This window comes from Pteropus alecto, unplaced genomic scaffold, assembly GCF_000325575.1.
Source record: "Pteropus alecto unplaced genomic scaffold, ASM32557v1 scaffold67, whole genome shotgun sequence".
Taxonomy (NCBI): Eukaryota; Metazoa; Chordata; class Mammalia; order Chiroptera; family Pteropodidae; genus Pteropus; species Pteropus alecto.
In genome coordinates this window covers 6986276-7010401 of record NW_006441061.1, presented here as the reverse complement: position 1 = coordinate 7010401, position 24126 = coordinate 6986276, and the positions used below count along the sequence as shown (strand labels likewise).

The 24126-nt window shown below is 50.7% G+C and overlaps 1 protein-coding gene across 1 annotated transcript in view; it reads right to left on the bottom strand.

The window, feature by feature from the left end:
• CFAP77 (cilia and flagella associated protein 77) overlaps positions 1–24126 on the bottom strand; it is a 111341-nt gene that overhangs the window by 80913 nt on the left and 6302 nt on the right. The gene's annotated exons all lie outside the window — the stretch shown is intronic.

The window sequence follows — 24126 nt, the reverse complement described above, 5'->3', positions numbered from 1 at the left end:
CAGTAGATACCGCAGTAATAAGTAGGAAACAGGCAAAAAATAATAAGAATGCTTTTTTCTGCTTAGCCAAGAAATACAATGGTGGCATTTATTGCTTACAAAACACTGCTGCCTTTGCCCAAATTGGATAGGAAAAAAAAAAATGAACCCCAGTAAATTACGATGCCCCTAAATTCCAAAGAGTGTGCATCAATTATTGGGGGTGCCACCATCATCCTTCTGGGCAGCCTACTTATTAGGACTATAATTTATTATTATTATGCTTTGGTGCAAATACGCAGGCTGATAAAATTCAAATCTATTAAAACAAACGTCCTCCTTTCTCTGACTCAGTAAGAGACAACATCCCAAAAGGAAGTATTGTAAATTAGAGAAGCAAATGGTTCTTATAAGCTCAGAAGGGAGAGACCAAAAGATAATTGAAGGGGAAACATCGACGGCGACCCAGGCTTTCTGAATCTTACCCCAGCATCCAGGGATTGCCACAGCCGTCGCTCCCGGCCCCAACCTCCAGACCGAAGCCCCTTTTAGGAAGATGTTCCTGTTACTTCTAAAAAACGCATCTTCCGGCCTTCAATTTTAAGCAACGTCGAGATACGTTTCCTTCTTTAGGAGATACGAATTATACTGGCGTTTTTTTTAAAAAGGTGAATGTTTGATTTGGGAAGGATTTGGGAAATCACTGAGTTACTCCTCTCTTCCTCCTGCAGAGGGGGAGACCGAGAGCCTCCCGGGGCACGCGGGAGAGAGTCCGAGCTGAGTGTCACACCAGTGGCCCGGATTTGTCCAGCCTTGCCGCCCCGATACTTGGCAGACGGAAAGCCACGTGGTTTGTGTCAGCTGAGACGCACGTGAATCCGACACAGTGCCGCTAAGTGCTTTTCAGACATTTTCTGGTTAGAAATGGAACTTCCTCTTAAAGTCAAAAACAAACAAACAAACAAACCTGAGTCAGAAAGGGCCCTAAGGGCCTCTGGTCTGCCCTGGCACTCGGGCTCAGGAAGTGTTCCTTGTGAAGCTGATGGTTCTCCAGGCTGGCCTTTCGTGCCCGCGAGGGGACACTCCTGCTGCGTAAGGCAGCCCATCCCACGGAGAGATACGTCACAATCCTGGCCATCTCTTCTTTATGTCCAACCGAGCGGCCTCTCTGGAGCTTCCACCAGGGCCCTTGTTCCCAGTCTCAGTTGCCTGGCACGAACCTGACACTTGATGGGGATCCAATATTAGTGGCAGTTAAATAGTTCTTCCTTCTGGGGCAAAACAGAAAAGCCATCTCCGTGTCCACAGAAGGAACACTTCTTCAGAGACTTGAAAATCGTTGTCAGATTCGGCCCTTTCTTCTCGCGACTGGTCCTCCCGTGGTGTCTGGGCTGTCAGCAGCCTCCCCTCTTCTCCATGCCCACCATTCCCCGGGCGACCAGAACTGAGCCCAGGGGCTCTCTGCAGAGGGGGCGGGCGGGGAGCCGGCGGTGCCTACCCCTACTGTCGGTGCCCACTCGGCTGCTGTAGGGTCTGCTGTAGGGTCGCTCTTAGGAACAGCTGGATTTGCCCTCGGGCTCCTAAGAAGGCAGTGGCAACGCTCTGTCAAGGCGTGAACTGCAGGAGAGATCTCCCCGCCTGAGGCCCTTCCCTGCCAGCTCGCACCAACCTGGAGGAGGGGCCCCACGCATGGTGACCAGCCCTGCAGACGGCAGAGGGAGTCCCGAGGGGCCTGAAATGGGAGAGCGGTAGGAAGCGGCTTATTTTTTGGAAGATCCCTTGGGGCTCCGGGGAACAGAGCGGAGGGGGCTAGAGCAGGTGGGAGATGCTGGATAGGGGGCAATTGCAATTAGTCTGGGGAGCAAGCAAGGATGGCCCTGAACTTAGGGGAGCAGCGAGGAGGAGTAGAGATGGATAAAGGGCCTTCAGGATGTCACGCAAAAGAGGAGAGAACTGCAGAGCGGGGTCGCGACGTGGGTGCCGGGGGCTGAGTAGGCGCGCTCGCTAGTTTAAGTGAGTCCTGTACACACGCGCTCACCTCACAGTGCAGGGCGTACAAACTGTAGCCCGCAAACTATGACCATCAAACATCGCTGGTCTTTGGGCCCCTCCAAAGAGCGTTGATACCATCGGCAGCAAAAGGCCACGTTTGGTGGCAAGCCCGCTCTCGGCACCCACCAGTCCAAGCCGAATCCGTGGTCCTTCTGCGGACCTGCCTCCATTTCACGGTTTTCTGTTTCGGTTGGAACCTCCGCCGCCGGTAAAGTTGCCCAAGCCAAAATCTTGATCTCTATCCTCAACTTCGCCTCCCTCTATACCCGATCGGGCACCTACCTCCTGGATATCCAGTCCACTCCTTTGTTCCCCTCTGCTGCTGATTTACCTGTCGCCCACCTTCGCCTCTCACCTACACGCCGTAGCGGCGTCCTCCTGGGTCTTCCTGCCTCCGATCCATCGTCGTGCTGAAGCCCGGTGATCTCGCAAAATCCAGGCCTGTTCGTTTCGCTTCCCCACGTAACACCTTTAAAAGCATCACGTGGTCTATAGGGTCGGAACCAGGATCTCCAGGCGGGCACTGGGGTGGGATGGTTAAGTACCTGGCCTGTACAGCCAGACGGCCAGAGTCCAGGTGTCCGCTCTACTGCTCATTATGCGATGTAGGCATGTTAACGAACCACGCTTCTGCTTCCTCATCTGGACGAGGGATGGCACGAGTGCTCGTCCCATAGAAGCTTGGTGCCAGCTGCGCAGGATTTAAGGGATGCTGGTGGTGGTCATTGTCGTGGTGATTGACAGACGAGGCCGCCGTGTCCAGCCTGTGCCACGTCTTGAGGTCATGTCCTGCTCTCCCAGCTTCCCCTCCCACCAGCCCCAGCAAACTGACCCGCCTGCCGCTCTCACGCGGCCTCCTCCTTGTGTCCCTGATTCTCCACGTGCCGTTTCCTTGACCCAGAATATTCTCCGCACTCCATTCGCCTATCGAACGCTTGATCCTCTTCCAAAATTCAAGCATCGAAGTCGAAAATCCTGACGACAGCAAGCGTTGGCGGGAAGGTGGAGCGACCGGAACCCTCCTGCGCTGCCGGTGAGAACGTGGACTGGCGTGCCCCCCGCCCCCCGAAGCCAGCGTGCTGGAACCTTCCGCTGTCAAACGCACACTTATTCCAGAACCCAGAAATCCCGCGCTGAGATCCCGTCTCTGAGACATATGTGTGGACATTCGCAGCGCTGCTATTCGCAGTGGCCTCCGCCGGGCAGCGGCCCAAACGTCCATCAGCGAGCGGAGGGGCGGGATAAACTGTCAGTGGCCCATGATGTCGTGCAAGACCACTCGGCAATAAAAAAGAATGAAGCGCTGATACGTGTTACGACATGGATGAATCTCAAACGCATCGTGCTAACGAAAGAAGTCAAACACCAGAGACTGTAACCCGTGTGGTCCCAGGGACGAGAGATTCGAGGCAAGACGAAGCCGCGGTGACAGAGAGTAGTCAGCGGTCTCCTGGGGCCGGGAGAGCGGGTGCAAAGGGGCGCGAAGGAGCTTGTCAGGGCGGGGAAGCTGTTGCCCCTCAGGACTGCGATGGAGGGTACGAGATTGCGCACGATTGCCGGAATTCACCAAACGGCATGTGTAAAATGGGTGAATCGTATTGCATGAAAATGAGACCTTAATAAACAATGAAAAGAGAAAAAAATTAAAGCCAACCTTCAGCCTGGCCCCCTCTGTAAAGCCTTCTCTGACGCCCCTCCCGCCTCTCTCCAGCCGCCCTGCCCTTGTCATGTTCCAGTTCTTGGACTTTGCCCATGACCTTGGCATCAGGGTCGGGCGGGCCTGCCTCCCGATTAGGCAGGAGGCGGGGCCTGGGCTCCGTCACTCATTGCTGCCCCCCTGCACCTTGTAAGCAGGAGCTGTCGCTCGCTCGTGGGGCTCTCCCCGTGGTCCAAGAACTCTGCCGAGGGCTCACTTACGCGTCCTCGTGTGATGCTCACAACCAGCCCGGGAGGCGGGTAAGACAGTCCCGGCTTTACAAAATATGGAGGCTCAGAGAGGTTGAAAAAATGCCTGGCAACATCGGACAACTGGTGGGGTGCGGGGGGGGTGCTGCAAACCAGGTCTGCCCGTCTGTCTGTCTGTCTGTCCGTCTGAGTCGAGGCTATGCCTTAAACCGGACGTTACAGCACGCGCGCGGGAGAAAGCCACAGGAAGGGCGTGTTTTACTGAGTCTGAACGAGGGAGCCATTCCCTTCTCTCTGCTCTGTCTTCCCAGGGCCTGAAGTCTTGTGATGTTTGTATGACACCCGTATGCGTGCGTGTGTGTGTGTGCGCGCGCACGCGCACGCGTGCATGCGTGTGTGAGCGTCTTGTGTTCTTGATCCACTAAAATCTGAGCTTTTTCCCCCGCCTCTTCATTTCTGAATTAAACCAAAAAGCTAAATTAGCCTCCACCCAGGAGACCAGTATTACCTTGCAAACAGCTAGCACCTCCAAGTTGTCATCTAATTAAGCCACACTCCCAAACAAAGCACATAACAGTGTCACCACATTAACAATGCCTGCCTCCCCGGGCAGCCCCTAACCGCATGGCTGTAAAACAAATAATCCTCCCCTGGAAACCGCGCCCCCAAACAGGTCTTCTCATTCGCTGGTAGCCTTTCAATGTTGGGCGGTTTTATTAAGAAATATTCTAGGGCTGGGTACAGAAAGGAAGTAGCAGGTCGATTCTTTAATCGGCCCAATTTTCCAGTGTGTTCTACCTTTTAGCATTCTCGAAATCCACAGTTCCGACACGGACGTCGTGCTGGATGTTCGCGGAACCGAGGGAGGGAGGGTGGGCTGATCTGCGTGGATCAGAGCCACGTCTGCTCCCCGCTTTGTTGAGGGACGGTGTGGGGAGCCCACACTCCAGGTGGGACCACTGCCTTGTCGAGAGTGGAGACGAAGCCCCCAGGCAGCTTCGTGCTGGGGGGAGCTGTTTTCACGCTTCTCGGGAGGCCCGCTTTCAATTATTTGCTAGGCTTGAAATGGAACCAGAATTAGAAGAATATGGCTTTTTTTTTTTAACCTCGGGAGGGGTCCCCTGAAATAGAAAATCATCAATTCCTTTGACCTAGTTCGCTCTCTGCATCCCCCCAAAGAAGCAGGTGCTAATTGGCAGATGGAGGTGTGCCACCTCCAGCTGCCTTCTGCATCAGGCTTCACTCATTAGTTGATTTGCAGGGGAAAAACACAAAATGCAGAAGCAGCGGCAGAGCGTGGATGCTGCGGAGTCGGACTCGGTTTGAATCCCGGCTCCCACTTCACTGATCCCGGGACGTCAGGGGCAAGTCATCTAAGCTCCTCGGCCTCCGTTTTCTCCTCTGTAAAATGGGAGAACTCAGTCCTCTCTCCTAAGGCTGCTGGGAGGACTACCTGGAAGAGCCGCCGTCGGTGCTGCCCGACCCAGAGCGGAGTCTGAAAACCGCAGCGTAATCCTCAGGGTGACATTCCATCTCTGATCGCAAGAGATGAGAACGCGCCGGCCAAGCTCCCGTGGCCGCCACAAACGTCCATGGAGAGTGTCCCAGTCCAGTTTACGAGGCTGAGCCAACGGGGACGATTTGGATATTGAGAGGCCCAGCTCTTTCTGGTTTTTTCTGACCAAGGCTCCGTCTTAGAATTCAACCCTTTGAGGCAAAGGATACTAAAGAAATGAATGAACTTGGGGAATGAACATAAGAGGGAGAAACAGCTTATTAATTTGGACATCAAGGGAGAACTCCCCCAACCCCGGCTCTTCTGAAACTTTCCAGTAAGGAGCGATGGCTTATGACATACCTTCTCATCCTCGCCCCATCTCTGGCATGTCACCCCGCAGTGGCCAGGACGCCAGGAGAAGGAGCTCCAGCATTAAGTTCTACCTCCTTCAGTCATCAGCTTGACTGTACCACTTGGAGCCAGTCGGTGTGGCCCAGGGACAATCTGCATGGGAATTGCCAAAATGCAGGTTCCTGGGCCTCCTTCTCAGTCGGACTCTCCAGATGTGGGGCCCGGGGAGCCAAATATGTGAGAGGCTCCCCCGGGTAGTTAAGTGACGAGCGAGCAGCACTATAAGACGTCTGTCCTGGCTTCCTTGGAGCCGCTGTTTCTATGGTGACGATGGAAAGCAGGACCACCTATGCCTGGCAGATTTGGAAACCAAGGCAGAGGGCAGCGCCTCATGCTCAAGGTCAAGGTCCAGTTCTCTGTCAGGGCTCCTCGCTGGGGCTGCTCGAGCTGACTCCTTAATTTCCTAGGTTTTAAGGAAGCTCTTCTCAACCTGTTTTCCATAGTGAAATACCTGACAGGTCAAGTTCACGTCTCGCAGTACCTGGGGGCAAACCCAGACCCTGTGGAAAGCCCCCCAACGCGATCATTTATAGGACAATTAAATCGGAATGGTTCCCCGTCATCGGCACGACAGAGTAAGGGCCGGTGGTGTCTGCCTCTCACCGTCGGCTGTGATCAGCCGGTGGAGAGTGCGGGCCAAGACCCCCAGCCCAGTCTGAAGCCCCCGCCCCCCAGAGAGCACTCAGAGAACACAGGGGTGAGAGGGAGGAGACTAAACAAGTGCTCTTGTTTGTTTTGCTGTTCTCAAGTCAACAACCTGTTTATTCGTGTTCTTAGCAGCCTAAAGGTCGAATCGACCCAAGGGTCCATCAGCTGATGAGGGATAAATGGTGCGATTGAGCCACACGATGGAATACTATTCAGTCAGCAAAAGGAATGAAGTTCTAACACTTACGACAACCTCGAGGACGTGAAATAAGCCAGACACAAAAGGACGATACTGTATGGCTCCACTTAGATGAGGCGCTTGGAATAATCAAATCTATAGAAACAGAAAGAATGGTGGGTGCCAGAGGCCCGGGGAGAGGGTGGTGGGCTGCTATCGCTTATGGGGACAGAGTTGTAGTTTGAGATGATGAAAGCATCTATGGAGGTGGATGGATGATGGTGACGGTGACATGACAGTGTGACCGTGCTTAAATGACCGAGCTGGACATTTCAAAACGGTTAAGATGGCAAAGTTCATGGTATGTGTATTTCACCTCAATTTAAAAATTTTTTTAAGGAACAGAAAAGCAACAACCTGCAAAAGTTGGTATTTTACCAGTAGCGCCACATGATTTGCAGCCCACCTGACAATGTCCAAACACTTCGGAGACCACGGCCAAGACTGCAGGCCAGTCCACGGGACTCGGACGGCCTCTTGCCTCTCTCGAATCTGACGGCGAGGACCTCCCCGACCTGCAGCAGCCAGGAGGCGGACCTCGATCGTGCCGCTTCATCTCTCTGTTCCTCTTTCCTGGCACACAGCCAACCCATAATTAGGCAGATTCTCAAAGGAGAGAGAAAACTTCCTGCTCAAATGACAAGCTGTGGATTATGCAGCTCTCTTTCCAGATGTGGCATTTGTCTCTGGCAGTGCTGCAGGTGGCTCTGGGTCTACTTGGCCGGAAAGCTCCATCTGAGCGCCTTATCCTCACAAATACCTTCTTCCGCCGCTTCTGCTTATGGCCCGGGCTTTCGTTTTCAAGCTGATTTCCCTCTGTGCTGCAAGGCCCCTGCCTGCTCCGTAGGAAATGGGCAGGGGGAGGGGAAGGATGTCTGCAGAGACCACGGAGGGCCTAAGTGGAGCCCTTCACTCTGGTGGCTGCTCAGCTCTCATCAGGGACAGGCCAAGCCTGTGACCGGTAGGCCACTGTCCTCTACTCAGATAAATGGTTGTTGAATAAACTCCACGGCTGATGAAATAAAATGGGGAAATGGCCCAGAACTACCAATGATTTCCTGCAGTGCTGTGGGCGCAAAATTCACGCTTTACGGATCTTAATAGGGGATTTTTGAGTGCCAGTATGTACCATTCGGGTGTGTCCAGGAGCAACTTGCACATAACCTGAGGACTTGTTTTCAAGGTAACGCTCTGATTTGAGCCTTACAGACCAATATAAGCAACAATAGACATTTCAATAGCATAAAAGTCCAAAACGAGCATTGCTGCCTCATGAAGCTTACTTACCAAGATGATCTGGGTCACGTAAGATGGACTCAGACCCATTTTAAATTGAGAGATTTCTTTTAAATGAGAATGAGTGTCCATCAACAAATAAATAGATACATTGTGGTACATGTATACAATGGAATACTATCAGCCATGAAGAAGAATGAAGTACTGATATATGATACAAATGGATGAACTTCAAAAATGTTATGCTAACCGGAAGAAGCCAGGTGCAAAAGATCACATACTCTATTAATCGTTTTATATGACATATCCTGAATAGGCAAACCCACAAAGACAGAAAGCAGATGAGTGGGGCAAGAGACAGCGGGGAGGGATTGGAAGGTGATTACTTAGTGGGGACAGGGTGTTCCCTTGCAATGACAAAAAGTTTTCAGAACTAGAGAGAGGTGGTGGCTGCATAGCATTGGGAATCCACTTAATGCCACCAAACTGCACACTCTAAATGGTTAATCGTGTTACGTGGATTTCGCCTCAAAGAAAAAAAATGAAAAAAAAAAATCAGAGTACAAAATGATCTATTGGTTTATGAGCTTGTGCAAAAAGATGCAGCGCAAAGGATAACAGGTATCTTTTTTTTTCCTCATCTGGATAAGTTTTGCTGGCTACAGTCCCACTGAGATGTGAATGCCATCCTGTCCAGGTGAGGGTGGTTTTGCGACCCATCCCACTTGCGATTCCTTGTTTCACGTCTGGCTCCCCTGTCGTCTTGCGAGGCCCCCAAGGGAGGACAGGAGCCTTTTCTGTCTTATTCCCTGTATTCCTAGATAAAGTGTAGATTCTGATTTGGTAGGTCAGGGGTGGGTGGGTACCAAGATTCTGTATTTCCGACAAGCCCCTCGGGGATGTGGGTGCTTTGGCCCACCAGCCACACTTGGGGGAGCACTGTCCAGGCCCGCCCACCCCAAGCTGTGCCACCCAAGCAAAAGAGCAGGATTCCATGTCAGACACCCAGGTTGTGTGTCTCCCCAGATCTCACCACTCACTCAGCCTCCCTGCACCCAGGAGCCTAAGCACTTCCTGGTTATCCTGAGGAGGATGATTAAGGCAATTGGCAACTTTTTCCCAAGATTCCAAGGGTGCCTGTCATTTCAAGGAAAATGCGTCCACTCCAATTCAGAATATTTAGTTTTCGATGTTTTCTTGTGTGTGACAGGGAAGGGGGCAGGGAAAGTCCGTGGCCCCCAAAAGAAACAGGCTGTTCCTCTGTCTTTGTGTTCTCAAGCATGTAAACTCAGTTTGAATCACAGCTAATAAACAGGTCATCTTGTACTTCCAAAATACAAACATTCCGCCTTTCAGTGGAATCGCTACTGTACATTAAAAAGCTGTCAGCTTCGCTACATTCTCCCTGAACCGTGCACTGCAGAAAGATACCTTGTCACTCAGAGTTGAGTGCAGTTTTACTGAAATATCTCCTTGTCTGCGTAAATAATGAGTAGAATTGCATGAGAATCTCTGGCCCCAGCCTCCTCTCCCCCTACTCTGGAAGAAACATATGCAAATGGCAGATTTATGGGGTGAGCTTCTCAACAGCTCATTTTGAAAACAAAGGTGGGGGGTCCCCGCAGACCCTGGCATTGTGTATTAAAGATGCAGAGGGGCCAGTGGGGGACAAAGGGGATGGAGAGAAGGGTGATGGTGTGAAAACAGTGGTCTCTGCAAGCTTCAAATCAAGAAGACCGGACTGTCACTCAACAGCTATTTTGGGAACACACGCAGATTGCATCCGAAAGTCGCGTATGTGGAAGACGTTTGCTGAAGAGGAATGGTCCAGACCCCAGAAGGTTTTGATGTAAAACAGAGCAGCCCGCACAGCCTGCAGGGTTCGAGATCGAAGTTCAAGAACCACTCCACCGCCAACTATTTGTGGGATCTCAGTCCCTTCACCTCCTTGAGCCTCCAGTTCCTTGATTCTCAAATGACAGTAATGATGACGTCATCATAGGGTGGTAGGCAATGAGATGATGGATGCAAATGTACTTTGCAGACCCTCAAGCATAAAAAGATGCTAATCGTCATTGTCACCAGCTCGGCAATGGAAATCCAGGCAGGGGCTTTGGTGCCGGCCCCACTGAGGTTTGGATCTTGGCTCCACACTTGCTAGCAGTGTGGCTTCAGGCACGTTTATACACTTCTCTGAGTCTCAGTTTCCTCATCTGCAAAATGGAGGTAACAATCCCCCTTGTGGGATTGCTGCGAGAATTTGATTTGAGAATGCACGTTTAACCTAGTGCCAAGCCCTAGAAAGGACTCAGTAAATGAGAGCTGTTATTGCTGTCATTGCTGCTGCTGCTGATAGTGGTATCCCTCACTGGATGATGATGTTAATGACAGTGATGGTGGTGATGATGGTGATGACGGTGATGACGGTGATGATGACGGTGATGACGGTGATGACGGTGATGATGACGGTGATGACGGTGATGATGATGGTGATGACGGTGATGATGATGGTGATGATGATGGTGATGATGGTGATGATGATGGTGATGATGATGGTGATGATGATTATATTGGTGATAATGATGGTGGAGATGGTGATGGTGATGATGATGTTAATCATCCTTATAAAATAAATTTTAAAATAGAGGTGGGGAAACTCTAGAAGACCCATCCCCTGAACATAATTGTTATCACTCTTCACTTTTCAGATTTCCCTTTCAGGCCCCATTCATGAACAGAAATAATTTTTGCAAAACTCTCACCAAACCAGAGGTAAAATTTTGTGTTCTGTTTCCCCCTACACTGATCATTATATTATCAGCATATTCTCCATTGCTCGAACTCTTCATAATTATCACTTTTAATTGCTGTAGCATTAAAGTCTCCAACTTTAAATGTAGAATGGTGGAATGGTCGTGACCAATGTCTTTAAAAAGCTGTATTCTTCCCTGAATGTTCCTCTTTCTAAAAGTCACCCTGCATGTATCTTCATGCCATGGGAAAAGAACCAGGGGCATAAGTTCCTCTTGAAGCAAGAATGGGAAATGCTTGTTGAATTGACTTGGATCAACTGACCAACTCAACTTTATCTGGCCCAACTTCACTGTCATGGGTTTAATGCTGGTCCTCGCAAAAGATTTGTCCCCAGAACCTGTGAATGTGATCTCGCTTGGAAAATGGTCTCTGCAGATATAATTACGTTAGGGTTCTTGAGATTAGATCATCCTGGATAACCCATTGGAAAGTGTCCTCATAAGAAAGAATAGGAGACACAGACACAGAGAATAAGACTCGTAACACAGAGGCAGAGAGTGGAATGATTCTGTCACAAGCCCAGGAACACCTGGAGCCATCAGAAGCTGGACGATGCAAGGAAGTATTCTCAAGGATTCCCAAGGCAACAACTTGATTTCAGACTTCTGGTCTCCAGAGCTAATATATTTCTGTCGTTTCAACCCATCCAGTTTGTGATGGTTTGTCATGGCGGCCACAGGAAACAACTACACCTACTGAATCCGTAACCAGGCTACTCCCTCTCTGTTGTCTGGATTCTCTCTGGGAATGAGCACCTGCTGAGAGATGGTGAGCCTGAGTGTCACCGTCCTATTGTGCCAATACCCTCTCATAACAACAACAAAAAAAAAGACTCATCCTCGCCAGCATAAAAATCCCACTGGGCAGAATCTAGACCATGTTGAACACCCCCTTCCTTCCTTCCTTCCTTCCTTCCTTCCTTCCTTCCTTCCTTCCTTCCTTCCTTCCTTCCTTCCTCCCTTCCTTTCACTGGGCTAGTGGACCTTGGTGCCGATGAAGTCATTAGCTGAAATCACCAGGCATTTAAGGAGTTGAAATGAAGGCAGAGGGCCCTGGGGTGCCCTCACAATATAGAAGGGGCAGGTCACGCTGGGCTCCATTAAATACCATATTAATTGAATTCTTTGCCATCTTGGTGGAACCAAATGCTGATGGGATCAACATTAAGGCTGTTTGAGTGCAGTGACCTTGTCTCACCAAATACTACTTGGTGACTGGTCACCCGTCCCAGGGGGCCGAGTCTTTCATAAGCAAACTGGCCTCTTGAATTTAGAGGGAAATACTCTGAAAAAGGGTTCAGATTCCTTTCATTTTCTATTTGGTGCAAAGTGAACGCAAGCTAACTCTTCTTCCTAGAATATTGTTATTATCAACAATGAGAGATAAATTTTCAGATTATTAAATATGCCCGGTGATAGCTCACGCCGTAGGTACGGTGATGAATTAAGAAAGGGTCTTCTGGCAAGTTTTTGAGAAATCTCTCTCTCTCTCTTACTCTCTCTCTCTCTCTCTCAATCCCAAAATGGAAGTTGCAGCATTAAGTAAATAAATAAAACAAGTGGGCAATCTCGAGGTGACATTTTCATTAGCCCGCTCTCTCTCTGTCTCATTAGCCTTCTTGGGGACAGGAAGGATGGTTTTAATTAGCAGGGTTTGAAGTCGGCTTGGGCTGCCTCCCCTCCTGCTGTTCCCAGGATTACCCTGTCAGCTTATAAATACAATACAAAGCATCATGGCCCACATCGGGCACCTCAGAAGGCGACAGAAGAAAGGGGATCCACCACGGCCCTTGTTAAGAGTCTTTGAACAATGGTCTTTCTCTAAGGATTTAAGTATAATTCGAGCGCATTATTGGGCTTTATCAAACAGCTCGATATCCTCTCGCGGAAAAGCTCTTTCTAGCTGGGGACGGGCCATGTGTTCTCTTTTTCCCTTTGGTGCTCTGGGCCGCCCAGGCAGCACGGGCGCCTGTCGCGATGGCCACGCTCCATGGCGTCCGCTTCCAAAGTCCCTGTTTGAATTTATCTGTTAAACGGCGTGAATCAAAACGCTGGCCAGAAACGCCCCCAAACCCCCCTGTCAGCTTCTCGGGCGCTTGGGGGCTGCAAAACACACGTGCCGTTGACACGAAGTGTCTCTCAATGACACAAAGTTCTACACACAGATAGTTTGCTTCTCTGTGGGGCCGAGCAGCAGATCCGTAGTTTTCGCTCACCTGTGCACACAGCTATGTCTGGCCGCACGGAGCACACCCTGTCTTTAAATCTTAAAATGCGAGTGTCTTGAGTTTGAACTAAAAAATAGATCTAGGTGTTCGTGGAAATGCCAAGGTCACTATTTACCAGGAAAACAGTCTCCCAGGTGCTCATTAAACCGTTTATTTATTCACTCATTCGGCAAACATTTATTGAGCACCTACTTCATGCCAAGACCTGCAGGCACTGGGGATATAAAAAGATGAATGAGACGGGGTGTCCGCCCACACGGACCCCACAAGGACAGACGTTTTAATCCGTATGCTGAGAGCGATGACAGAAATACACACAGGATTTTATGGAGGCAAGGACGGGGACAGGACCAGGAAAGGTTTCCAGTGGGAGCCTGAAGAGAATGAAAACATGAGTTTTAATTAACACGTGAGTGAGGAATGGACCCCTGAGAACGGGGGAGGGGGTGGTGCACAGAAGCAGCGTCTCGGGCGGGGGAACGGCCTGCCCACAGGCAGGCGACGAGTCATGCCGACTCGTTCCTGCCGTTTTGGAATATAAGGTATTGCGGTACGTGAAGAGGATCGCTCCCGTGAAAATGCATACAAAGGACATGAGGGGCACAGTGACCTGGCGCAGGGCGTTGGGGCAGGTGGCAGAGGAGAGGCGGCGTTTGAACTGGGAGTCTGGAGGAGGGGGGAAGGCATTTTCCGGCCCAATGGAAGAGCGAGGAAGATGCTCCGGCGGAGAGGGCAGCATGTGCAAAGGCCCGGAGGCAGAGCGGACGTGGTATAGGCAGGAAACAGCATACGGTTAAATATTATCAGAGCAAAGGGGGAGGATAATTCCTCAGTTAGGCAAGGGCCAGATAATGAAATTTTTGCCAAACGAAAGAGTCTAGATTCTGTCCTGTAGGTGAGACAGGGTCACTAAAGGTGACAGGCGCACGCAGTAGCATCTCAAGAGTAAAACGGGGCCACCAGTACATATCACTCATGTGTAATGCGGTGCCTGTCAGTCCCGCAGCCTGTCGGGGAAGGAAACCTTAAACCGCCAATATATTCATTCATTCATATATACACTCATTCATTTCTTCAAGAAGCATCGCAGAGTGCCCGTTATGTGCCAAACACTGCCTAAGAACTTGAAATAAAGAAATGAAGAAGACATGGTCCTCTCTCTGGGGACGGGCGCACAGTTTACTGCAGGCAGAGAGGCCTAAAACGGGACAATTTCGGTGATGTGGTAGAGGCACACGCAAAGGGCTGGGAGCTAAAGAAGCTTTCAAGAGGAGAAACGTCTTAAAGGGTCCGCAGAACCCAGTCGGGTGTACAGTGGACAGGCAGAGGGCGGGGCGGGTGGAGTGCATGCAGAATGCATGCATGCAGGCGGGGACAAGTCGGGAGCTGTAGATAGGCATGCGACCAAGAGAGAGTGACGACAGGTACGTAGAAACATACCGAATCTGTACACTTTACCGAAAGCCAGACATTTACCCACGAGAAACATCCAAAAGCAAACCCATGGCCTTCCCCCAAACTCTTCCCACCTCCTCCTCCCTCAGCCCCATCTGCACGTACATCCCAACACCACCGAGGCCTGCCACACCTGCCTCCTACACATCCCTCCAACCTGCCCGTTTGTCTCCATCTCCTCCACCCTCATTCAAGGATCGTCTCACCCTGCATTACTGCACAAGCCTCTGGGAAGGGCTCTCCAATCCATTCTCCACTCGGTAGCCAGCAGGCCCTCTGCAATGCCAACCTGGCTGTGTCCCTCTGCCTCCAGTTCCAACCCCTCCTTAAAGGCCTTCCCTGGATCCCCCTGACTCTTGGGCAAAAGGTCACACTCCTTAGCTGGCTTCCGACAAGGCCCTGCACGATCCCATCCCAGCGAGGGCCCGTTCTCTGCCTCACACCGTCCTCTCCCACGCCCTGGTCCAGCCACTTCAGGCCTTCGTCCAGCGCCCCGAATCCCCGTGCGCTCTCCCTCCCCAGGCTCTTTGCGCATGCTCTTCTAAGTGTCCGGACCGTTTCTGTCCTCCCCCTTCACTCCCGCCCCCCACATTCCTCTCCCGGTTAATTCAAATCTCAGCTCAATTTTCACTTCCTCTAAGAAGTCGTCCCTGACCCCTAGCCACGCAAAGTCTTCCAATTAGATGCACCATGAATTTCTCCTACTTCATCCTTATTACATTGGTAATCTTACATTTATTTGTGATTCTTGATTAAAGGCCATCTGCCCGATTAGACTGTAAGGCTCCACAAAGGTGACGACCATGTCAAATTTGCTCACTGGTGTCTCTCTAATGCCTAGCCCAGTGCCTGGCACAGATAATGGAGATTCGGTAAAGACTAAAGTGTTTGTTGACTAAAACAACGGATGGATGGATGGATGGATGGATGGATGGATGGATGGATGGGTGGATGGATGGATGGATGGGGGTGGATGGATGGGTGGATGATGGACGGATGGATGCGTGGAGGAGTGGATAGGTAGATAAATGCATAGGTGTGTAATGGGTGGGAGAATAGGCAGACAAGTGGATATATGGGTTGAGAATGGATGGATAGATGGATGGACGAGTGGATGGATGGATGGATGGGTGGGTCCATGAATAGTTGAGTGGATGGATAGACAGATGCATGGATGCGTGGATGGATGGATGGATGGATAAATAGCTCTGTAGAAGAGAAGAAGTATATTGTCAGGTCTGCCCTCAAGGGGTATCCTACAGATGGTTAGTAATGCAATTTAGTTATGCTTAATAGCTAAGTACCAATAACAAGGAAAAGTATCATATATGGTACAAGATCATACGTGATCGTTTATCCTGAAGTGGAGACCACAGAGCTCTAAATGTTTGTCACATCCACAGCCCCCATCATCCAGCGGCCTCAAGTTCAACATGAAGGATGCCACCCTAGTGATTACCTTACTATTTTGACCACAACTCAGGGACCGGGGACAAGGACCCAAGCCCAAAGCAGTTGCGAGTTGAAGTCTTAACGCCCACGACCTCAGAATGTGACCTGATTTGGCCATAGGGTCCTTGCAAAGGTCATTTGTTAAGACAAAGCCATAATGGAGTAGAGTGGGCCCCTCTCTAACCCAATATGACTGATCGGACATAGACGCGTAATCGGGGAGAGCGCCATGTGGACGTGAAGACAACCCTACAAGCCAAAGAGAGAGGCCTGCAGCAGACCCTGCCCTCACAGCCCTCAGAAGGGTCCAGCCCTGCCAGCACCTCGACCTTGGACTTCTAGCCTCCAGAACTGCAAGGCAACGACTTTGCTTTCAAGCCACGCAGGTTATGGTCATTTGTTATGGCAACGAAAGCAGAGGACGACGTCGCTAGACCTGAGAATGACCAGAGGGAGGAGCTGGTGGGCAGAGGGGAGAGTGGGCAGAAAAGCGTCCCAATGAGAAGGAAATGGGGGACAGGCTGAGAGGGGACCCCCGTCTCATCTCAGGAAAGAAAACTGTCTTGCACCCAGGAGGGAATCGGTCTTCCTGTGCTCTGGGGAAGTCAGTCTCGAGTTGTCCAAACCTGGTCAAGTCTCCCCACGTGTGCCTGGAAATAACCAGACTGCAGGCTTTTTGTATTGATAAATTCAGTATGTTATTAGGCAGCGTCATCTTTATATTTAGATGAATAACCACGTAATGATCACCTTGGCTGACTCAGACGGTGTCATTTTAAGAAATTAGAGTTTAAATCCATCTCCTCCTTCCCCTTTCCCTCTGCCCTCCCTGAATAATTCCCGAGGAAGAAACCAATTAATAGTATCTTGAGTGTTGTAACGCAGCCTGCTGTACAATGTAGCAATGCCTAATGGAGTTTTAATTTCCCCGTGGTGAGTCAACATTTGCTTTAAGAAAGAAAAATGTCACCATAAACCACTGCCCCAAATGAATTTGGTAGCACAGAGGGCGAGAGAGTCTTCTTTTTTAGGTAAACAGTGATAGAAAGAGGAAATGGGAGATGGGGGGGTGGGATTTTGCTCTGCACAAATGGGGCTGCTTATGGTTTTTCCTGCTCCTTCAGACGATGATGATTATTAAATATTTTGCTTTGCAGATGCAGAGAACTGTCAGAGACTCACCCACAGTTTAAAGGGTCTGAAACGAAGTCATTATAATATAGAAAAGAAACAATTTATTCCAGCCTATTAATAACTCGGGGGGAGCAGGAAGGGAGGGGAATATAATTTTAGGCATATAATTGAAGACATCATGGGTGTTTCTTACTTTCCCCAGCTAGGGTTGGGTGTGGGAACCAAACCCGGCTTTTTAAAAAACATATTAGACTTTGCAGGATCGTACAAGGAAATAAAGTCCTGCAACCCTCTCTCTCATAATAAGTCTGTCCCAAAATGATGTTGCTCATTCTGTTGAAAGATAGTTTCATTTCCTACTCAAAATTGGTATGAAAAATACGGCTTGCCAAATGAACATTGTATACTGAACTTGTCAAATCCTTTCTCCTGACACAAATAAAAGATAACATTGGGTGGCAGCATGTAAAACAGCTCTGACAAGATAGCAAAGGGAGACAAAGAAATGTACATATTTTGATTTTCTCTGCTTTAGAAGCTGGGGCGGGGGCGGGGGGAACCAGCGACGGGAATGGCCAGCTCGTAGATGCTACAGGTAACGTCAAACAAGTCACTTTCATGTCGATTTTCAATGGTATGATAACCCTGTTTCCAATTAGCCGGAACATGACAAAATCTCAACTTTCACAGCGGCAAAAGCTGCCAAGGGGGAGACCTCCTGAGTGACAAGTCTCTCTGTTCAAAAGTTTACGGGTGTGCCGTGTGGCTGTAATTACTAGTTCTGACACATTGGAAAATTACTCCTCGTGTGTTTAAAAATAAATAAGATAAATGATCGCCCTTTCATTAGATCTGTACTCATATCATAGAAGTAACTTTTTTTTTTTTTCCTATTAAAATTGTTGATTGAAGGCCGTTCGCTGTTGATCAGTTCAAAATTACATTTCTGCTCTCTCAGGGGCTGCCGCTGCTAAAAAATCACACCTGGCGCCTAGTTAGTAACAAGAAAAGACTCTTAAAAACTGCAGTTTCAGGGGGAGAAAAACACAAGCAAGAGACCCAGATTGTACCTTCCTGTCCCCAAAGGCATCGCGCTCCTTTGTTCTGCTAAGAAAAATTAACCTCAATCTCGGCTCCGGGTCCCTAGATTGATTATCATAGTCATTTAAATACTGTAATCTCATTTTCGGCATTGGGATAAGGGAGGGGGCGGCTAGCATCGATGAGGGGGGGGGCGGCAAGAGCAAGGAAGGACAGGAGAAAACAGAATAAATTATCTGACAAAGAGAAGCCTTTCTGCTCACAGAGCCTATTTCAGGTCCTTCCACTTGATTGGAAAAGTTGATGAAGTTTAAATGAAGCAGAATTAGAACCTCAGGCCCCTGAGTATTGATGGGGTGGGGAGGGGGGCTATGCGAGAATGTGCCATTCAATAGCCTTGGTTTCGCTGGAAAACAGGGCAAGGCCTAAATGGTATAATCTTCAATCGAATCTCACATCCACACTGACAAGGCAGGGTAATGAGTTAGGCCAGATCGGGCCTGTTGGTTAAAGAAATTAATCCCTCCAGCCGCCCAGAGACGGGCTTTGATGCCTGTTGTGTGGGCCCCTGTCCCACTCTATCTAAATGCTAACTAACTGCGAGGGGCGAGGGGACTGTGCTTTTCATTGCTGGCGATTATCTGACAACAATTTGCTCTCGCTGATTAGGGAGGCGGGGAGGGGCTGGGGACGAGTGTGAGAGGAGGGGACAGCTTCCTTTGAAAGGGTGAGAGGCCGTTCTGAGCAGCCTCCATGGCGGGTTTTGTCCCCAGTCGCCCTGGCTCCCCGGCCAGCAGACGCGCATGTTTCGAATACCCTGAACTCCAGGATCCGTGGGAAACCAAACGCCCACGCTCCTTCTCCCCTTGTGTCTTGTTACTTCTTGAGACTTTCCATGGTGACACCTCAAGCGCAGACTCCTTCGGCCGCTCCGACCTGATGCCGGCATCACGTCCACTCCACCTTCCTCATAGCAGCCTCCCTCCAGACTGACCTCCAAACATGCTCGGGCTCACGGCACCCACTTTCTCACCTTTTCTGGCCGTTTCTACATCTAAGGTGACCTTCGCTCTGGCCTCCGCCTATCTGAGTCCTGCTTGGCCCTCCAGCAACCCCGCTGGGGCTTTTCTGGACCGTTCCAGGCCACAGGTCCTCTCCCTCTTTCTAACCCTTGTGACATTCTTGCATGTTTGGCCCACAGCCCTGGCCCTACTGTTTCAGCCTTGCAAGGTCAACCTCCCGGTGTGCGTGCACGTGCCCACCTGGACTGTAAGCTCCGTGGGAACAGCAAGGACCCTTTAGAGGGATGGAGATGGAGGTGATGGAGATGCCTGGATTCTTGTCTCCCTTCAGGACAAAGGGACCCTTTAGAGGGATGGAGATGGAGGTGATGGAGACGCAGACAAACTAGATTCTTGTCTCCAGGGTGACAGGCAGTGTGGCACTACGTGTAAGGACCATGACAAGCTGTGGATGCAAAAAGGCCACTGCGTAAGACCCTATCCTGCCATTCACCCTCTGCGTGAGTTTTGGGGCAAGTTACTGAGCCTTTCGGAGCCCAAAACACCGACCGTACAGAGTCGAGATCCTGTGTATGAAAGTCGGGCACTTGGTAGGTACTCAACGAATGGAGGCCATGATTGTCACCAAGTTCTTTTGATCTGCACAATGGTTATGATCTCAAGCTGTGGTGACCTGGCTGGAAGCCCGGCTCCTCCAGCATTAGCCGGGTGACTGAGGGCAACTGTGTAACCGCTATAAACCTCCGCTCCCCCATCTGTAAGATGGAAATGACAGTAATCGCATCTCCTAGGATGGTTACAAAGCTTTAAGGGGGATGACGCGTAAGAGGGGCCAACGCAGTGCCTGGCGCGCAGTGGGTTCGACGAAGGGCAGCTGCTGTCCACTGGCACAATGGGGACATCAGCTGGCCAAATGGGTCTACAGCCAGGAGCTTCCTGGGAACCCAGAGCCCAGGCCTCGGCCTCCTCCTCTCGCTCAGTTCAGCTTTGGGAGAAGTCAGGTCCCTGAGCATCCTGGGATCCTAGAGATGCTGGGAGGACCCACCTCAAGAAAGCCAGAAAATATAGCGTTTTCAGAAACGCCAGACAGACGCTCTCCTTTCAGAAGGGGAGTGTTTGAAAGATGTGCTTAAACCTCTGAATTTATGCCCACTGGGTGCCTCCAGCAAGAGCGAAGTCTTCGGTGACAGTTTATAAAGGTTTTGGAGGGGACCGCGAAGCCCAGCCCTTGGCTCTGAGGGGACTCTTGGAATCGCTCCCACGTGTCCCCTCAAACGACTTGCTGAAAATTCGGAGCCTGACAGACTGGGGCTTGTTTCACTTGCAAAAAGTAAACAAATCGCAGTTGCTAACCCTAACCCATCGCCTGGATGAGAATTGGCGCTCCGTCGCACTGCCTGGTGGGGAGCCAGGATGCAGCTACCCACAGAGAGGGCGCTTGACCAGCTCCTCCAGTCAGACCCAGCATCCTGGAGTCAGACACGTGTATGTCCCTCCGTTGGCCCGTTGTCCCCATCAGTGCAGGAAGGGAGGCCCTGGCATTTATTTCTGCTGTCTCTCAGCCCTCCGATCTCTGCCTTGTTCCTCCCACGGCCGACTGGGTCCCCCCGCCCCTCACCCCCCCGCCAGCCCCGACCCCACTCCCCGCCCAGCCTCCTCCCCGTACTCGCCTTCCCTGATGCGTCACTGCAGCCTCCAAAGTTCCAGGTTCCTCCTCACTTTGGAGAAACAGAACCTCTTATTTTATGTGGAACCGTCTGTGCCCACCACCCGCCCAAACACGGACCCACACACGCTCTGCCCCCAGCACCTCTCGACTAACCAGCTTTACCCATTGCAGGAGGTCGGGCTACAGCGTCGTGTCCCCAGGGTGACAGGCACCTCCCTGGCCTCCTGGCTGACACCTCCAGCCTCCCCCGCGGTGCTTCTTTCTCAGTAAGATAGTGTCACCTCAGCTTCTGTCTTCGCCAAGGCCTTGCGAGCTACCTGCAGGCTGAGCTAAGGCTCTCTCATCCACCGGGAGACCCCCGAGGCCCAGCACACTGCCTAGCACCTAACAACCCCCGATGAACATTGTGCGAATGGTCGAATGAGCAAATGAAGGGTAGCTCAGGTAGGTTCTCAGGGGACAAGCCATGCAGGTGTCCAGGAAACAAGGCTTAGCGACATCTGGGGACTCGGCCAAGGTTTCAGAGTCAGCTGGTGTGCAGAAAAGACCGTGAGCTCATGGCTGTGGTCCTGGGGCCTGATGTGCCTGGCACAGGGGAAGCATGCAATGCAGGCATAGTGAATGAATGAATGAATTCATTCATTAATAGTGAATGAATGAATGAATGAATGAATGAATGACACGCAGCCTGGAGAGGAGCTCAGGACTCTCAAGTCTGGCAAGTCTGTGCATGTCCACCTTCCACGCTGCCCCTTTTCCTCGAAAGCTTTCTCTTCCCAGTCAAAAGTTGATTTACCCCACGCTAATGAAGCTTCAACTTCAGGGTCCTTCCTTGCATGTGGTCCTCCCAAGACCTTGGGCTTAATTTCCAGAATCGTTTATAATCGCGTACTCTGTTTCTTAAAGAGACATCCCCAAATTGCATAAGCATCAGGCCAATGCGAAACCCGGATCCAGCCCCGCCCCGCCCTCTCCAGCTCCCTACACAGGCTTACTAACCTTGGTGTCCATTCTCAGCTCAAGCTGAAGGTCTGTGAGACCTTCCCTGGCCTCCCCCGATCCAGGTGCAGCTGTGCATCCCTTCAGACAGCCGTCACAGCATCTGTACCGCTCTGCTGTTCATCTCATGCCTTGTTTCTGTCTGCTAGACTGTAAGCTCTAGGAGGGCAAAGCCCAGACCAGGTTGGTCTCCCCCGTATCCTCAGTGCCAGCTCTGTGCCTGGTGCACAGTGGGTGCTCAAAGGGCCTGTCAATCCCAGCCGCGAGCTAGCGAATGCGTCTTCTGCTTCCTCATCATAGTGCTCGCAGGATCCTAGCGCGTCCGTTCTTGCCGAAAACACCTTGCCCGTTTCAGATGCTGAGCCTTTGCCAGGCCAGCCTCTCCCCAGCTGCCTGTCCCCTTTGCTGTCCGCCCACTGGAATGCAAACGTCCTACAGCCCCAGGCCAGGTGGACAAGCTCTCTGCCCTGCCTTGCGTGCTCCAACACTGTTCCCACCTTCCTCCAGAATGCGACACTCTCACCTGCCATTGTGTCCCCCTCCACCTTCAATAACTTTTAGTATTGATTTTAACGCGCGAAGTCTGATTCTCCCTTGACCGGAACATAAACTCCTAGGGAACCAATTCTCAAACGTCTTGTGTTCCCACCGGTCCCTCGCACATTGTAGGTGGTCGCTAAATATTTGCTCGCCGACCGATGGGCTCGCTCATAGTCCGGTGTACACCGAAAACAAATAAGTAGCCAACTCTCTGTTCTCAGTGATCTTCAGGGAGACAGAGGGAAGTATGGATGCGATTCTACATAGTGGGGACGTGAAGATGGCATTTCGACGTGGCGACACAGCCCACGACACTCTCGTTCAGTAAAAGTGACTGCCGGCAAATTTTCTGCCTCCTTCAACTGCAACGCCACGGGCATGAGATCACCTCTCAGTGCGTTTTGGGGCGCCTCCCCCCATCTGCGTGGGAGGCTGCGGCATCTGAGCCGCGGTAACTGGGGCTTTTTCTCTGACGCATCGATGCAGCTCGGATGCTCTGCTATTGGTTACAAATGGCCGGCCACCTGGCAGAGAGCCGCACTGCCTGTCACGGGGGCCGAATCTTGAAATCAAAGAGCTTCTGGGTCTCCACCTTTGTTCTTCTGGACAAACACAAAAGATTTTAATCTACACAAAGAAATTTGTCTTGTTCGCTTCTGGGTTCATTGGTCTCCCAAATATGTATTGTTTGGTTCGTATAAAAGATCAAAAATCCCTCTTCGGGGCTCATTATGTGTTTTCTACAATGCTTTTGGTGGGCCTTTCTCCCCGCTGCGTGCTACTCATGTTGACCTTTCTGCTCATTGACCTGTGTCGGTCAATTTCTTGACCGAAGTGCCTCGAAATTATTGTGCCTTTAAATTATTGGGTGGAAAAATACAGCTGTTTTCTTTATAAAGTGCATTTCTTTGCTTCCCAGAAACGCTGTACTTAGCGCCACAATGAGCACACAAGAGCTATGGCGGGGAGCTGGCCCACGTGAGTCTGATTTCAGGTATGCCCAACTGATTCCGTTTTAAATCTTAGATGAGTTATGCTGAGGAAAAGCAAACCGAACCCAACCGAACCAAATCCCTGGAGGGCGGTTAGCCAGGGAAATAGCTCAGATAGGGGTTGGGATCCCCAGCAAACCAGCCCTATGCTAATTAGTTCATCCAGGAATTACTGAGCCCCGAATTGCTGGAAATGCTTTCTATTCCTTTAAACTACAACATTGGTGACTGAAGATAGACAAGCCCCAAACAAAAGCCAGCAGACTTGTGGAAGCCATAACTAAGGGGGAGGAAATGGATTTAAGATAGGCATAAGATGTTTGGACGGGGAGCGAGGACAGAAACGAACAATGGAGAGAGAAGCAATTAAAACGAAACCGCCTCACTTCCGAAATCTTTGTATTAGGTTTTCAAGAGCCCCCAGACTAGGAGTGAACTCTACTGAATTCTCCACACATGTGTTTCTGTTTCAGGGTTTCTCAGCCTCAGCACTAGTGATATTTGGGGCCAGACGATTCCCTATTGGGGGTTTGGGGTGCTGTCGCATGCATTATGGGATATTGAGCAGCACCTAACACGCCCTCCCCAGTTGAGATAAATATCTTCAGATGTTCCCTCGAAACTGCCCCCCTCGATTGAAAACCATTGGCCTCATCCTGGAACAGCATAGTCTCCTCCATAAACTGATGTCTCGTGTAAATCAATCTCCATCACGTCTTTGAGAAGGAGGCGGGGAAGGTGTTCACACACTTTACAAATGAGGAAACTGAGGCTCAGAAATTAAGCCACTTGCCCAAGATCCCCCAGAAGAGGT